Here is a 17,876-nt window from a genome sequence, read left to right on the forward strand (position 1 = left end):
TGAGACTGTAAATATCCTGTTCTTAAACTTTCACCTGTTAATTTTAGCATTCAGATGATTCTTGCCCTAATCAGTTATCTTTATGATCCTTGCCAAGTGATTTTCTCATTTTGCCCTTCCCTGTATATTTAATAATTGGCCTTCTACTGTAAGAAAGACCTATCTTTTAAAACAATGTAGACTCATAGATTCTTACTTTATTGAATACATTGTAATCTTCTACTATCACTATATATTTTGATGACAGTGTTCCAGATTTGGCCAGGAGAAACCCCTTCACAATGACTTGCACACAGAGAAGACTTTTAAAACTAGGTCTTGTTAATACTGTCCTAAGGTAACTATTAATATCACCCTTCTTCACTCACTAAGTATACCTGTCTTAGTGATAAATTATATGATCACGTTCTTTAAAACGTTCATCAGATCATGCCAGTTTTCTCCTGAAAAGTGTCCAGTAAAAAAAAAAGAGAGAAAGAAAAGTGTCCAGTAGTTTCACGTCTCACTTTTTTTTGTTTTAGTTTTTGTTTTGAGAGAAAGAAAGAAAAAAAAAAGGAGTGAAGGAGAGGAAGAAAAAGAGGGAGAGAGAACAGAAATGTTGCTTTATTCTAAAAAAAACGGGTGTTAATAATGGCCAATCAATGTTTCATTTAAACCTATGAATAGGTGTGATGTGGTATTGACAAGAATGTATATTTTGTGTATTTAAAGTGGAGGGCTCTATAAATATTTATTGAGTTTACTTGTTCCGGATCTGAGTTCGAGTCCTGGATATCCTTATTAATTTTCTGTCTCATTGAGTCTAAGTCTCTATGTATCTGGGTGTTAGGATCGTTAGCTCTTGTTGTTGCATTGATCCTTTTACCACTATATCTTTGTTGCTTTAAATCTATTTTATCAGATACGAGAATTGCAACTCCTGCTTTTTATTTATTTATTTATTTTTGCTCTCCATTTGGTTGGTAAATCTTTCTCCATCCCTTTGTTTTGAGTCTTTGTGTATCCTTGCATGTGAAATGGGTCTGGATGTAACATGCCATTGGGTTTTGGCTGTATCTTTTGATTGGGGGATTTAGTCAATTTAAGTTTAGATTACTGCCATTTGATGTTAACTGTTTTATCCATTCATTGATGTAAATTCTTCTTTATGTTGATGCTCTTTACTTTTTGGTATATTTTTAGAAAGGCTAATACTGGTTGTTTCTTTCTATGTGTAATGCTTCTTTCAGAAGCTCTTGTAAAGCAGGCCTGGTGGTAATAAAATCTCTGAGTACTTGCTTGTTCATAAAAGATTTTATTTTTCCTTCAGTTGTGAAGCTTAGTTTGGCTGGATATGAAATTCTGGGCTGAAAGTTCTGTTCTTTAAGGATGTTGAATATTGGCCCCCACTCTCTTCTGGCTTGTAGAGTTTCTGCTGAGAGATCTGCTGTAAGTCTGATAGGCTTGCCTTTGTGGGTAACCTGACCTTTCTCTCTGGCTGCCCTTAGTATTTTCTCCTTCGTTTCAACCCTGGTGAATCTAACGATTATGTGCCTTGGGGTTGCTCTTCTTGAGGAATATCTTTGTGGTGTTCTCTGTATTACCTGGGGTTGAATATTGTCCTGCTTTGCTAGTTTAGGAAAATTTTCCTGAATAATATCCTGAAGAATATTTTCCAGCTTGGATTCATTCTCTCTGTCGCATTCAGGTACACCTATCAAATGTAAATTTGGTCTTTTCACATAGTCCCACATTTGTTGGAGACTTTGCTCATTACTTTTTATCCTTTTTTCTTTAATCTTGTCTTCTCGTTTTATTTCATTAAGTTGGACTTCGACCTCTGATATCCTTTCTTCTGTTTGAACAATTCGAGTGTTTAAACCTGTGCATACTTCTCGGAGTTCCTGCATTGTATTCTTCAAGGTCCATTAATTCACTTATATTCCTCTCTAAGTTGTCTATTCTCAATAGGATTTCGTCAAACCTTTTTTCAAAGTTCTTAGTTTCTTTACATTGGGCTACAACATGTTCTTTTAACTCACAGAAGTTTCTTCTTATCCATGTTCTGAAGCCTGATTCTGTTATTGGGATGCGCTTGTTCTCCATCAAGTCTTGTTCCCTTGTTGATGAGGAACTGTGATCCTCTTTGGAGAGAGAGAGGCATTCTGATTTTGAGTATTCTCAGCGTTTTTACGCTGGTTTCTTCCCATCATTGTAAATTTATCCACCTGTCATCTTTGTAATTACCAACTTTCAAATCAGGTCTCTGAGTGGACGTCCAAGTTGTTAATTCCCAGGGCCAAAATATGAGCAACCCACTGCACTGGCCAAAACAGCAGCATTAAGATTGATGGTGCTTTTCTGCCCAGGAATCTCCAGTCTGGCTTCCTTCTTGAATCCGTAATAGGTGACTCTGCCTTCCTGGAGCTCCAAACCTCGGTCAGACGGAGAACCAGTCCCGTTTACTCTGCACCTAGAGCTGCCATGCCGAGGTGCTGGCACAACCTCTGCGCCGGCCACAAGAGTCGTGCTGGCGACCCGTGTGGCTCCTCCACTGGGAATCTTCTGCTCCGTGAGTGACCAAAATTTGTCTGAAAGTGTGGCATCCTCTCGTTCTCTGAGGTTTCACTGGGAGCTGCAATCCTGAGATGTAAGCGATCGGCCATCTTGGATCGTTCCCACATCTCACTTTGAATAGAAGCCACGGGTTTGGCAAGGATCCATATGGTCTGCTTCTCCAACCATTTTATATACTCTTCTCCCGGCTTGCTCTGCTGCAGCTGCACCTGATGTTGGGGCTCCATTCCCACCTCAGTGTCTTTGCATTTGCTGTTACTCTTCCCGAAACGTTCCTCTGTGTTTCTTCCTTCCTTCCTCTACGTTTCTGTTCACATGTCACTTTAGGAGGCCTTCTAACCTCCTTTATGTAAAATAGCAAGAGCCTCCTTCACCTCACCAGCATTCCTTGCTTTCTTTACTCTCTCTGCTTTATTTTTCCCTAACATCTGATTTGTAATTTATTTGTTGGCTTCTCTCCCCAACTTCATGCTTCATTAAAAAAAAGGGGATTTTCTTTTGTTCTCTGCTCTCTGCCTACCGTTAGAATAGTGCCCAATAAGTAGTTTGCACTGATTTGTTGAATGAATGAACTATCTCTCCATTTAAAAAAAAAAAAAAAAAAAAGGCAAGTAGTGTAGCAGTTCCTGAGGCAACGATCTCTCTTCGTTGAGACCTGAGTCTCTTCATTGAGACCAGTTTTGGCCCTTTTGTTGTTGTTTGCTGTGCTTTTTCAGGACTTTTTTTCCCTTAATTTCTCCCCACTTCAATTATCACCTGTCCGTCTTCCAGATCTTCTCTCTTTGTCTCAGAGTTGGTCAGTTGTTACTGTTCTTTACTTTCCCTTTCATTCTAAGTCTCTTATGATGGACATTGTGTTTAGATGAGATTTACCTGCTTTACTACAAAGGTTTTCCATCTCTTTTTAAATTTTAAAATTAAAAAAGAAATTTATGTCATTACTTTTTTTTTTTGAGTGGAGTCTTGCTGTGTCGCCCAGGCTGGAAGTGCAGTGGCTCAGTCTTGGCTCACTACAGCCTCTGCCTCCCAAGTTCAAGCGATTCTCATGCCTCAGCCTCAAGTGATTCTCATGCCTCAGCCTCCCAGGTAGCTGGGATTACAGGCATCCACCACCATGCCCGGCTAGCGTTTTTGTATTTTTAGTAGGATTAGTCTTTCCTAGGAGGAGGAACTTTGCCCTCATTGTATCAAGAGCAAAAGAGAAGATGGTTTCAAGGAGAGGTAGGTTTGTAGGTTTAATAGGGGAAGAAGATGCTTAAAAATGTATGAGAAGGGCTGGGTGCAGGGCTCACACCTGTAATCCCAGCACATTGGGAGGCCAAGGCAGGCAGATCACAAAGTCAAGAGATCGAGATAGAGATCTTCCTGCCCAGTGATTTTAGAAATGTAATAAAAGAGCCTAGTACTAATGATGCCACAGGTGATGTTTTCAATTAGCAATGTTTTAATGAGGTTTGTAGGCTGGTAAGAGCTAATCCTATAAAGTATGGAACAAAACTGAGAAGGTAGGCCTGTATCTGGTAAATCTCCTGAGGTAGGGTTTTGCTGATTCAGATTTCTTTGATTAAATTTTTAATATCTTACAAGTTCCCTGGCAGTAAATTTGTATTTTACATAGATGCTTTTCAGCTTCCAAATAAAATAAGGTTAGCAGAAATTAGATGTATTTAGTGACTTTATAAGCTAAAGGAAAATAAAAGCACATTTCTGGTAGATGTAATTAATTCATAGTTGGCAAATAATTCAGCAGAGTAGAAATGTAAGAGACTCAAAGACTTGAGGAGAAAAAAGGGAAATCAGCTTCATTTTTTGGTAAACTTTAAGATGTATGTAATGAAATGTACATCTGGCATATTGCAAGTGATCTAAACTGATCTCATAATTGTGCTGAAGAAATAGAAAGATTTGTACTCCAGAAGCATTACTTAAAGTGCTTAAAGGACATTAAGCCCCGCTGGGCGCGGTGGCTCACGCCTGTAATCCCAGCACTTTGGGAGGCCGAGGAGGGCGGATCACGAGGTCAAGAGATCCAGACCATTCTGGTCAACATGGTGAAACCCCGTCTCTACTAAAAACACAAAAAATTAGCCAGGCATGGTGGCGCATGCCTGTAATTCCAGCTACTTGGGAGGCTGAGGCAGGAGAATTGCCTGAACCCAGGAGGTGGAGGTATGGTGAGCCGAGATTGCACCATTGCACTCCAGCCTGGGTAACAAGCAAAACTCCGTCTCAAAAAAAAAAAAAAAAAAAAGAACATTAAGCCCAATTTTGACATCTGGGAAAAAGTTCCGGAATTAGTATCCCCAAAGAAAGACTATCAAATAACAGCTATCTCTATGAGGGACAGCATAAAATACAGATATGGTATAGTTTTTTGTTGTTCATTTGTTTTTGAGGCAGAGTCTCAAACACAGGCACAGAGTTTCTGTTGTCCAGGCTGAAGTGCAGTGGCACAGTCTCAGCTCACTGCAGCCTCCTCTCCCAGGTTCAAGCAATTCTGCTTCCGCCTCTCAGCTGGCTGGGACTATGGGCTACAGGTGTGTGCCACCATGCCTGTCTTTTTTTTTTTTTTTTTTTTGTATTTTTAGTTGAGACAGGGTTTCACCATCTTGGTCAGGCTAGTTTCGAACTCCTGACCTCAAGGGATCCACCTGCCTTGGCCTCCCAAAGTTCTGGGATTACAGGCAGGATTACACTGCATCCAGCATATGGTATAGTTTTTATCTACTGCTAACTTGTGTTTCCATGTTCCTGCTTTGGAACTGGAGGGGAATGGAGGTAAGCTACTCAGGGCAGTTGCATAAAACACCTGCTATAAACATACTAGGTCTTTTCAAGTTATGTCATTTTTACTATATATTTTTAAATAATTTCTTTGTGCTTCCTTGAGTATTAGTAATACTGTAAAGACAGTGAGCTGGAGAGGAAGAAAACAATAGGGGTTTGAGAAAAATTTAGTGTGGTATTGCTGTGAAGAGATAGAAATCTAAATTTAGATGACAATGATATTATGCTCTGTCAGGGAACCTTCTCTTTTTGACTCATCCAGGCTGGAGTGCAATGACCTCTGCCTCCTGGATTCAAGCGATTCTCCTGCTTCAGCCTCCAGAGTAGCTGGGATTACAGGCACCTGCCACCAGACCTGGCTAATTTTTAAATTTTTTTTTATTTTTAGTAGAGACGTAGTGTCACTATGTTGGCCAGGCTGCTCTCAAACTCCTGACCTCATGATCCACCTGCCTTGGCCTCCCAAAGTGCTGGGATTACAGGTATGAGCCACCTCGCCCAGCCCAGGGAACCTTCTTTAACTTGTTTATTGCTATATTCCTGCCACCTAAAACAGGGTCTGTGCTTTGAGCACATAGCAAGTGCTCAAAGACTATTTGATGAATTCAAAAAAGAAGAAAAGGTTTTGAAGGGATATACTGATACGTCAGACTGCTTTCTCCCTAGTAGTGGTGATGGGTATGTGTAGACCTGAACAAATTCGCTAACCCTTTGTGGTAACGTTTCAAGATACTTCACTGAAGACCTCTGTAAAGTCAAGTCTTGCTATCAAAAGCTGGTCATCCTAGATGACATAGAGATCAAACCCATTCATTATCTTAGTTTATCAATACATAGCACTGAGTAATTAAGCTCACCAATCCCTCCTCCCATTTGGATTTAGTTGACATGGGATACGGTGTGGAAGGGATTTTTTAAAACTCCCCAGGTGATTCTAATGTGCTGCTAAGATTGAGAGCCAATGCTGTTTAGATGCCTTTCATACATACCTGACTTGAATTTAGTAATATAATATACAAATACAGCACAAGATGATTTGCAAACGATTTTATTTCTAAATACATTCTGACTTAAAAAGCAGGATCTGAATTGTAATTATAGTGGAGTGGGGTTTTTTTGTTTGTTTTTGGTTTTGTTTTGAGATGGAGTCTCCCTCTGTTAACCCGGTTGGAGTACAGTGGCACCATCTTGGCTCACTGCAACTTCCGCCTCCCAGGTTCATTCTCCTACCTCAGCCTTCCAAGTAGCTGGGACTACAGGCGACCATCACCACACCTGGCTAATTTTTGTATTTTTAGTAGAGACAGGGTTTAACCATGTTGGTCAGGCTGTCTCAAACTCCTGACCTGAAGGGATCCGCCTGCCTTGGCCTCCCAAAATGCTAGGGTTACAGGTATGAGCCACTGTGCCCTGCCTTGAATTGTAGTTTTTTTGTTTTTTTTTTTTTTTGGAGACTGAGTCTTTTTTTTTTTTTAAGGATTCTTGCTCTGTTGCCCAGCACAGTGACAGCTCACTGCAGCCTCAACTTCTTAACCTCCAGGGTTCAAGCAGTCCTCCCACCTCAGCCTCCTGAGTAGCTGGGACTACAGGTACGCACCACTATGCCTGGGTAATTTTTATATTTTTTTTTTTTTTATAGACACAGGGTCCTACTACATTGCCCAGGCTGGTTTTGAACCCTTGGGTTCAGGCGATCCTCCTGCTTCCCAAGTGCTGAGATTATAGGCATCAGCACAGTGCCCAACCCGTATTTGTTTGATTATACATTTTAGTGGATATCATTCCTGTTCCTAAGTAGCTGAATTACAGTATGATCTTTTAGACTTGTCTTTTATTATGTTCACTTTTAAAATACTGTTAAAGGAACTGTAAATAAACTTGATTTAATTGAGTACAAAGTTCTAAGGGGCATGAAAGACTAGGGCAGTGTTTTTTCCAAACTTCACATTGTAGAAAACATTTAAAATTAAGTCAAATAGAAAATACCAAGGCCAGGCGTGGTGGCTCACACTTGTAATTCCAGGACTTTGGGAGGCTGAGGCTGGTGGATCGCTTGAGCTCACAAGTTCAAGACAGCCTGGGCAACATGGCAAGACCCCATTTCTACTAAAAATACAACAAAAAAAAAAATAGCTGGGCGTGGTGGTGCATGCCTGTAGTTCCAGCTACTCAGGAGGCTGAGGTGGGAGAATGGCTTGAGCCCAGGAGGCAGAGATTGCAGTGAGCCAAGATCGTGCCACTGCACTCCAGCCTGTGCAATAGAGCCAGACCTTGTCTCAAAAAAAAAAAAAAAAAAAAAGAATGAAAAATACTGAAATTAATATATATTGTTTTGTGAAACTGTTCTCAGTTTTGTAGACGCACAAACATATGTACGTGTCTACTGGGTCTGAATATAAAATGGCTTACTTAATATGAATGGTATTATAAGATATTTAAGCCACAAAACTAAAGAGCATATGACAAGATGGAAGAAAGGAGATGGTTGTTTCATCATTCCTCTAATTAGGGCTAGACTGATTGTTACACACATTTATATTCTCCTTTTTCTCTCTTATACATTTTTTGTTTGTTTTCTTACCCAGTTGCCTAATTTTTGGATCTGGCCATTTTGTTCACGTTCTTTAACACTGCTTCTTTTTTTTTTTTTGAGGCAGGGTCTTGCTCTGTCACCCAGGCTGCAGTGCAGTTGCACAATCTTGGCTCACTGCAACCTCCACCTCCTGGGTTCAAATGATCTCCTGCCTCTCTGCCTCCCAAGTAGCTGAAATTACAGCTGTGTGCCACCACTCGAGGCTAATGTTTGTATTTTTATTAGAAACAGCATTTCACCATGTTGGCCAGGGTGGTCTCAAACTCCTGACCTCAACTGATCTGCCTGCCTCAGCCTCCCAAAGTGCTGGGATTATAGGTGTAAGCCACCATGCCTGGCCAACACTGCTTCTTTACTTAAAGAGTGAAAACAAGGGCTGGGCATGATGACTCATGCCTGTAATCCCAGCACTTTGTGGGGCCAAGGCAGCAGATTGCTTTAGTCCAGGAATTTGAAACCAGTCTCAGTCTGGGCAACATTGCAAAGCCTCATCTCTACAAAAAAAATATAAATTAGCTGAGCGTGGTGGCACACATCAGTAGTTCCATCATTTTGGGGAGGCTGAGGTGGGAGGATTGCTTGAGCCAAGAGGCTGAGGCTATCGTGAGTAGTGATTACACCACTGTACCCCAGCCTGGGCAACAGAGCAAGACTATCTCAACCAAAAAAAAAAAAAAAGAGAGAGAGTCAAAATAGGTATATTTTATTGGCAATGTAGTTCAAGGCTTTATAGCATTAACTTGCTTTAAAAGGTAATTTATGAGATGTCATATTGTAATGTGAGATGGTTTTGTGCTTTGTTGTTTATTTTTTCTTAAATGTCATACAGTAGCTTTTGGAATGTACCTTTTTTTTTTTTTGAGATGGAGTTTTGCTCTTGTTATCCAGACTGGAGTACAATGGCATGATCTCGGCTCACCGCAACCTCTGCCTTCTGGGTTCAAGCAATTCTCCTGCCTCAGCCTCCCGAGTAGCTGGGACTACAGGCACGCACCACCATGCCCAGCTAATTTTTGTATTTTTAGTAGAGACGGGGTTTCACCTCGTTGACCAGGATGGTCTCGATCTCTTGACCTTGTGATCCATCCGCCTCGGCCTCCCAAAGTGCTGGGATTGCAGGCGTGAGCCACCGCATGTGGCCTGGAATGTACCTTTTTTTTTCAGTTGAACTGTTCTGAGTAAGGTTGACTTAGTATTTTCCTTTTCATATTCACCATTACTAGAAGTTTTGTTGCAGAACAAATAATTCTTTAGAAGCTTTGGAATTAGAGACTGTTCCACTATTTTATTACATAACAAACCACCCACAAAAACTTTGTGGCTCAAAACAACAATGGCTTCTCATGAATCTGTGGGTTGATTGTGCAGTTCTCCTTCACGTAGTATCAGCAGGCTGAGGCTGCAGTCATTTTGAGGCCCAGGCTGGGACATTCAAGATAGCTCACTCACATGTTTGGTGCTGGGCTCTGCTGAGACACTGAGTTGGCTGGACCTCGCTCTCTCCATATAGTCTCAGGGTCTCTCCCTCTCCACTTAGCCACTCCATGTGGTTGCTGCAGCAGAGTAGCCAGACTTCTTACTAGCAGTTCCCAAAAAGTGCAAAGGTAAAAGCTAGCAATTCTTAAAAACTAGTCCTGGCCGGCACGGTGGCTCATGCCTATAATCCCAGCACTTTGGGAAGTCGAGGCAGGCGGATCACGAGGTCAGGAGTTCAAGACCAGCCCGGCCAGCATGGTGAAATCCCATCTCTACTAAAAATACAAAAAATTAGCCGGGCATGGTGGTGCTTGCATGTAATCCCAGCTACTCAGGAGGCTGGAGCAGGAGAATCACTTGAGACTCTGTCTTAAAAAAAACCAAAAAGACTAGTTCCTAAACCAGAACTTGCACACTGCTACTTCTTTCACATTCTTGTTGTTAATGCAAGTTACCAGCTCAGATCCGGTGTGGAGGGAGTGCTATGAAAGGGTGTGAATACAAAGAACTATGAATCATCCAAGACCATCTTTGGAGATTAGCCACCAAAGGGACATTTAGCAGCCTAGTGATGAAATCTCGGGCAGTTTTTATGATGTTTAAATAATCCAAATGTTAAGACTACATTTGGATTATTTAGCCTTTATTTATATTCATTTCCGCTCCCCATCAACCAGTTCCTCTATTTCAGCATCTGTTTTGTTCTATTGCAGTTAGATAGGAACTAGCTAGCAACTGTTTAGCTGTAAGTTAGGCATGACTGAAAAAGAATTTAAGTAAATTAGTTAGGGACAAGTGAGTACAAAATAGAATAGATGATGTCATAAACTTTGTGTTTATGATGATAAAGTAGTAAGAGCGTAAAAAGATGTACCATTTATTTACTGTTGCTGAAACACTGAAGACCAAAAGAACAGAAAAAGAAGAGGAAAGGAAAGATAAAATAATTTTATTTAAAAAAATCAATATGTGGTTTTTCATATTTACAGTAGTACCTGAGACTTAATAGGTAATACATCTTTGAATGACTGAAGTTTTCTTTTCAGCAGGAGAGTTATCATTCATGGCCACCCTGAGTGAAAAAAAATATTTTTAAAGGGAGTTATTGGTATTTCAGACAATATATATTTTACTCAGTTAGTTTATAGACAAGTTAGAAGATCTGAGAGTGTCATTCATTATACTTTGAGCATAGTTCACCTTTGGCCAAGTGGATGTTCATAAGATGTAGATGTTCTCTAAGAACTGAAAACCTTTTATATCTTAACTTTAACTAAGAATACCATTTTTAGGAATTGTTTGTGATAGAAAAAAACTACACTGATGGGTCTGTTGTATTTGGTATACAGAAGATTTAGTATGCCTAGATGTTTTGTATGCCTTTATTATAATTTTTCGAGAATTATTACTTTTTTCTTTTTTTGAGACAGTCTTACTCTGTTACCCAGGCTACAGTGCAGTGGCACGATCTTAGCTCACTGCAACCTCTGCCTCCCAGGTTCCAATGATTCTCCTGCCTCAGCCTCCCAAGTAGCTGGGATTACAGGCCCCCATCACCATGTCCAGCTAATTTTTATATTTTTAGTAGAGACAGGGTTTTGCTATGTTGGCCAGGCTGGGTCTCAAACTCCTGATCTCAGGTGATCCACCAGCCTCGGGCTCCCAAATTGCTAGGATTACAGGCATAAGCCACTGTGCCTGGCCAGTTTTTTAAAAGTATAGACAGGTTTATAAGCCAAGTTGGCTTAGCCAGTATATAGGCTTTTATAGTTATCATTTGGCTCTGCCCTCTAAGATAGCAGATGGAAAATATCAGAGGACACTACATGCCAGTTAGTATTTCTAATAATAAATAGGATTCCTAAACACAGCCCAATGCAGCTTTTTTTTTTCTTCTTTCTTTTTTTAAGATGGAGTCTTGCTCTGTCACCCAGGCTGGAGTACAGTAGCACAGTCTCGGCTCACTGTAGCCTCTGCCTCCCAGGTTCAAGCAATTTTCCTGCCTCAGCCTCCTGAGTAGCTGAGATTACAGGCACGCGCCACAATGCCTGGCTAATTTTTATATTTTTAGTAGAGACGGTGTTTCAACATGTTGGCCAGGCTGGACTCAAACTCCTGACCTCATGTGATCCGCCTGCCTCATTCTCCCAAAGTGATGGGATTACAGGCGTGAGCCGCTGCGCCTGGCCAACGGCTTCTTTTTTTATGTTGTTTTTGTGTTTATAGTTTTTTTTGTGATGGGGTCTCACTCTGTTGCCCAGGCTGGAGTACAGTGGCACAGTCATGGCTCACTGCAGCCTTCACCTCCCAGGTTCAAGCAGTCCTCCTACCTCAGCCTCCCTACTAGCTGGGATTGCAGATGCACAGAACCATACCCAGCTAATTAAAAAAATTTTTTTTGTAGAGTGGTGTCTTATTTTTTTACCCAGGCTTGTCCCAAATGACTCATCTCGAGCAGTCCTGCTTCTGTCTCCCAAAATGCTGGGATTACAGATGTGAGCCACTGTGCCTGGCCCCAATGCAGCTTCTTTTTTTTTTTTTTTCTTCCAATTTTAGAACATTTTTATCATGCCAGAAAGATTCCCTGTGCCCATTTTCCTTCCAACGTAACTTCTAATACCTGAACAGTCTCAAAACATTTAGTCTTTTTAGAATAATAAAATCATAGAACTGATTTGGAGACCCTTTTAAAGAAGTCAACTCATCCCACCCTGAGCTATCGAAATCTCTTTGCAGAATAGAACTAAAAAGACTTACTTGCTCACAACCAAGATCCTCTTTCCCTTCAGTTACCCTACATATGACGTGGCGTGAGGTCACCTCACTTACCCTTCTCTCTCTCCTTAGATTTTTTACGTTCTCTCAAATTTGTACACTTAGTTATAAGCATATTCAAGTGTAGTCTGATTTGCAGAGAATGCCATTTTCTTCATTCAGACTTTGCTTTTAATGAAACCTGATATTAGTGATTCTGGCAGCTGTGCCACACTGTTTGTCTCTTTGAAATAGGCTTTTTAAATTTGAAATAGGCTTTTTAAAACGCCTAGTCATTTCTCACTGTCCTGTGCCATTTTGTTGTTAATGTTGATTTTTTTGTTCCAAGCTCATGACTTTATATTTGTCCTTATTAAAAGGATCCCTTAAATTTAGCCTCCTATTCCAGCCACTTAGGGTTAAAAGTTGATTATGTCATACAGGGTATTTACTTTCCCATCCCAGATTCCTGTCATGTGCACATTTGATCATCCTCCTTTTCCATTTCCTTGTCATCCAAGTCATTTATAAAAAAAGTTACAGAGGACAGGTTGCTCTGGGGCCCTGTGGGAGTCTACTGAGCTTTCTTCCAGATTTATCTGCACTCTTTTTTTTTTTTTTTTTTGAGGTAGAGTCTCACTCTGTTGCCAGGCTGGAGTGTGGTGCAACCTCAGCTCACTGCAACCTCCACCTCCTAGGTTCAAATGATTCTCTTGCCTCAGCCTCCCAAGTAGCTGGGACTACAGGCATGTGCCACCATGCCCAGCTAATTATTGTATTTTTAGTAGAGACAGGCTTTCACCACGTTGGCCAGATGGTCTCCATCTCTTAACCTCGTTATGCACCCACCTTGGCTTCCCAAAGTGCTGGGATTACAGGCATGAGCCACCGCACCCGGCTTCCCAAAGTGCTGGGATTACAGGCATGAGCCACCGCACCCGGCTTCCCAAAGTGCTGGGATTACAGGCATGAGCCACCGCACCCGGCTTCCCAAAGTGCTGGGATTACAGGCATGAGCCACCACGCCCGGCCTAGCTGCACTCTTTAGGTACAGTTGTATGGTCATCTGTGAAGCCACTTAACTTTTAAGTTGAAAAAATTATATATTTTTTCACCTTGCACAATGATATCAAGAGAGACTTTATTTTATCCATTACTAAAATCCTATACTATATTCATACCTATAGCATTTGCTGGCCTAACCATATAAAAAAAGGAAAATGGAGTTTGGTTGTGGCTTCTAGATGTTCCCAATACTAGTTTTTATTAATAACTATTCTTTTAGTAACCTATTCTGCAGTCTTGCTTGTCCTGCATATCATATCACTCTGGTATAAGATACGGAGAATGTGATCTCCCTTCTTTTTGAAAATTGCAGCTGACTCTCTTTTCAGACTCAGCCCGCCTGCACCCAGATGAATTAAAAAAAAAAAAAAAAAAGAAAGAAAAGCAAATTGCTTCTGCAGGCTGGGCACAGTGGCTCACGCCTGTAATCCCAACACTTTGGGAGGCCGAGGTGAGTGGATCACTTGATGTCAGGAGTTCGAGACCAGTCTGGCCAACATGGTGAAAACGCATCTCTATTAAAATACAAAAATTAGCCAGGAGTGGTGGTGCATACATGTAATCCCAGCTACTCAGCAGGCTGAGGCTGGAGAATCTCTTGAACCTGGGAGGCAGAGGTTGTGGTGAGCCAAGATCGCATCACTGCACTCCAGCCTGGATGGCAGAGTAAAACTCCATCTCAAAAAAAAAAATAAAATTGCTTCTGCAGACACACAAAGCTAATGTGATTTTTGGGTTTATTAGAATCATAAGGTTTGTCTGAGTTTCCAGAGTGTCACTCATGGATCTCATCTGCAGATTCTTCAAATTCTCTGGTATAGAATTCTTCCAGGAGGTTCTCATTCATTTAAGCAGATAGGCACCCTTTGATAGTCTCCTTATTTATCTTGGTCACTAATCTCCTTTTCCTAATATTTTTTCTTTTCTTTCTACTTTCAAGGTGATTTTTCTTGACAGAAAAGATAGAAGAAAAACAGGGATTGAGATGTTCTGTCTCTGCTTTATATTAATTAATAATATGCCATTGACATCAAAGAGTGGGCCTGTGCCTTCCTTACCTTTTTTGCAAGTCTCAGCACATCCTGGGCTTCAGCTTCAGCTTCCTTTTTGATGACACATCAGTGCAATTTGTAAAAATAGTTTCTTTCTTTTTATATATGTCGTGCATGCCTGTCTGAGTTGATTGGTGAGCTTTCCAGCTCGTCTCTTTAGATAAGCCCCCTCTTTTTTCCACCTCTATCTCATAATGTGAGATTTGCCAGAATTTCATTTTTGAGAACCTTAATCCTGTTGTCTTCCCTTTTAGCACCTCACACCATGGCCTAAGGTCCTGTCTCCTTGACTGGTTGAAGCCTGTTCTCGGTGTCTAGTTGCTACATCTAGCTGTGCACCTTGCCGGTCTGCCTGCCTGTCTGCCTTGGATGTTTTCTTTTGGAGGCTTCCACTACTTCTTTTCTGATCAATTTTTTTAATTCAAATTAGGTTCCAAATTAACATTCTACTCATTTCTTATACCTTCTGGATGATAGAATAATTTGCAAGGCAAATTTTAAAAATCATATATGCTGCTTGTTAGTTGAATGAGATCTTTCAGTAGCAGAAATCTTTTATCATTATTTGTGACAGAAGGTAAGCCATTTTCGCCTTTACTAGATAGTTAGGACATCTCACTATCTTTATGGTAAAACCGTAGGGCCATCTCTCCTTGCCAGGTCTCCTTCCTGATTTGACCTACATCCTTCCCACAAATCCCAGAAAATCAGTCTATTTTCTTAAAGTTGTTATGACCAATTGTTTGCCAAATATTGTTTTCTTTTGAAGCTGGCCTCAGAGTAGGGTGTAGTCTCTTCAGCAGTTGCCCTTCCAGGCTGTAGCTAGCATAGGGATGTTAGTATGCTTTTATTTCAAATGCTTTATTTTCATCATTTAGTGGAGGCTAAGTGGGGGTTACAAATAGGGACATTGAAGTTATCTTCTTGTCTCAAGTTAGTTTCTAGCTTCCTTAGATGCTATCTACTGCCTTTCTTACTCAAGGTAGCACTCTTCAATCCTCTCCCTCTCCCTTTTCTAGGCTCTTTCTAGAACAGAGCATCTCAAACAGCTGGTAGGCCTGAAGGAAGAAAGCTAAACCATAGTTATGAACTAGGAGAGACCGTTCAGGGGCTGCCTCTTCTCAAGAGGGTAATTTATACCTCAGGGGACCATGAAACAGCTCTTTGTGGAATCCTAGATCACTCCCGATATTGTTCCTCTTACTTTCACTCAGTTGCTTTCTGCTGTGTCTCCATGCTCAGGTGTGGATTTCCATTTAGGGTGTACATTTTTAACATATACTCAACTTATCCTTTTAACAGGTGTGATTTCTATATCTTTATATTTTGATCAGAGATAGGATAAGATCAAAAATTCTGAAATGATAGCCGAGTATTGTTCAGTGCTGAGTATTATGGTGAATGCAAACAACCTGTCAAAGGACAGAACTACAGCAAATGTAAACATCCCGAGTGGCTTTATTTGTGATTCTAGAATTGAGCAAGACATCATCCATAGAACAGAGTAATTGTTCCAGTGAGCTGAGCAGAAGAGGTTAGACAGAAGGACCAAAGAAAGCAGAAGCAAAGAACAGAGTGTATTGGTTACTTTTCAGAGTTATTTTTTCTTGTAAGGCTGGGAGAGGGAGACAGAACAATAGAAAAATAACTGATTGATTCATCTAGAGGTCAGAATGGAAGCAGGTGTGAGAGGGTCCAGCAGAAGAAACCATGGCTGCCAAAGTGTTTCAGTCCATTGTAAGTTTGCCCTGGCCTTAGCTCTTGCAGGAGGCGTGGTGAACTCTGCCTTATATAATGTAGATGCTGGGCACAGAACTGTCATCTTCAACCGGTTCCAGGACAAAAATAATAGGACATTGTGGTAGGGGAAGGGACTCACTTTGTCATCCCATGGGTACAGAAACTAATTCTCTTTGACTACTCTTCTTGATCACATAATGTGCCAGTCATTGCTGGTGGCAAAGATTGACAGAATGTCAACCTCACACTGTGCATCCTTTTCCGGCCCCTTGCTAGCCAGCTTCCTCGCATCTTCTCCAGCATTGAAGAGGACTATGATGAGCTTGTACTGCAGTCCTCTCTGTCCATCACTACAGAGATCCTCAAGTCAGTGGTGGCTCACTTTGGTGCTGGAGAGCTAATCACCGAGAGATGGTGGGTCTTCAGGCAAGTGAGCGACGGAGCAAGCAGCCACCTTTGAGCTCATCCTGGATGATGTGTCCTTGACGCATCTGACCTTTGGGAAGGAGTTCACAGAAGTGGTGGAAGCCAAACAGGTGGCTCAGCAGGAAGCAGAGAGGGCCAGATTTGTGGTGGAAAAGGCTGAGTAGAAAAAGGCGACCATCATCTCTGCTGAGGGCGACTCCAAGGCAGCCGAGCTGATTGCCAACTCACTGGCCACTGCGGGGGATGGCCGGATCGAGCTGCACAAGCTGGAAGCCGCGGAGGACATCATGTACCAGCTCTCACACTCTCAGAACATCACCTACCTGCCAGCAGGGCAGTCCTTGCTCCTCCAGCTGCCCCAGTGAGAACCCACCCTACCTGCAGCTCCACAGGGTGACTAGGCCACAGCCCCGATGACTCTTAACACAGCCTTCCTTCTCTCCCTACCTCAGAAATCACTGTGAAATTTCGTGATTGACTTAAAGTGAAGGCAATAAAAGTAAAATCACTTCAGATCTCTAAAAAACAAAAAGGCTGGGCGCGGTGACTCACGCCTGTAATCCCAGCACTTTGGGAGGCTGAGGTGGGTGGATCGCGAGGTCAAGAGATCGAGACCATCCTGGTCAACATGGTGAAACCCCATCTCTACTGAAAATACAAAAATTAGCTGGGCATGGTGGCATGCGCCTGTAGTCCCAGCTACTCGGGAGGCTGAGGTAGGAGAATTGCTTGAACCCAGGAGGTAGAGGTTGTGGTAAGCCGAGATCGCGCCATTGCACTCCAGCCTGGGTGACAAGAGTGAAACTCCGTCTCAAAAAAAAAAAGAAAAGAAAAAGAAGAAAAAGAAAAATCACTGATTAGTTGGGCAAGGTGGCTCATACCTATAATCCTAGCACTTTGGGACATTAAGAGAGGAGAGCTTGAGCTCGAGTTCAAGACCAGCCTGAGTAACATGATGAGACCCTGTCTTTACAAAAAATTTGAAAATTAGCTGGACATGGTGGAGCACACCTGTAGTCCCAGCTACTTGGGAGGCTGAAGCTGGAGGATCCCTTGAACCTAAGAATTGAAGGCAGCAGTGAGCTTTGATCATGCCACTGTGCCCCCGCCTGGGTGGACAGAGTGAAACACCATCTAAAAAAAAAAAAAGAAAGAAAGAAAGTAGCTGGTTGGTTAACCTAGGTTGCTTCAGGCTACCATTTTTGTGTGAGGATTAAAGCAGAGGGAACTTCATTATCATGCTGTTTGAAGATTTAAACTGTCCTATTTGGGAAATAGGTGTTCTCTCTCTCCTGATTTCTTAGAAGATCAGATAGCTTAGTCTAGGTTTAAGGATGTAGAACTTAACATGAACGACTCCATTTTTATTTGTAGTCTGGTCTGTTGGGGCCTCGTATAGGAGTCTAGTGGCCTCCTATAATTTTTTA

The 17,876-nt window shown here is 41.6% G+C and overlaps 1 protein-coding gene and 1 pseudogene across 15 annotated transcripts in view; both read left to right on the forward strand.

Annotated features, from left to right (window-relative positions):
• The window catches only part of TFCP2 (transcription factor CP2), a 62,077-nt gene that overhangs the window by 14,803 nt on the left and 29,398 nt on the right, over positions 1-17,876 (forward strand). The window lies entirely within an intron of this gene.
• Positions 15,865-16,957, forward strand: LOC144577618 (prohibitin 1 pseudogene; annotated as a pseudogene).

Source organism: Callithrix jacchus, chromosome 9 (genome assembly GCF_049354715.1).
Source record: "Callithrix jacchus isolate 240 chromosome 9, calJac240_pri, whole genome shotgun sequence".
Lineage (NCBI taxonomy): Eukaryota > Metazoa > Chordata > Mammalia > Primates > Cebidae > Callithrix > Callithrix jacchus.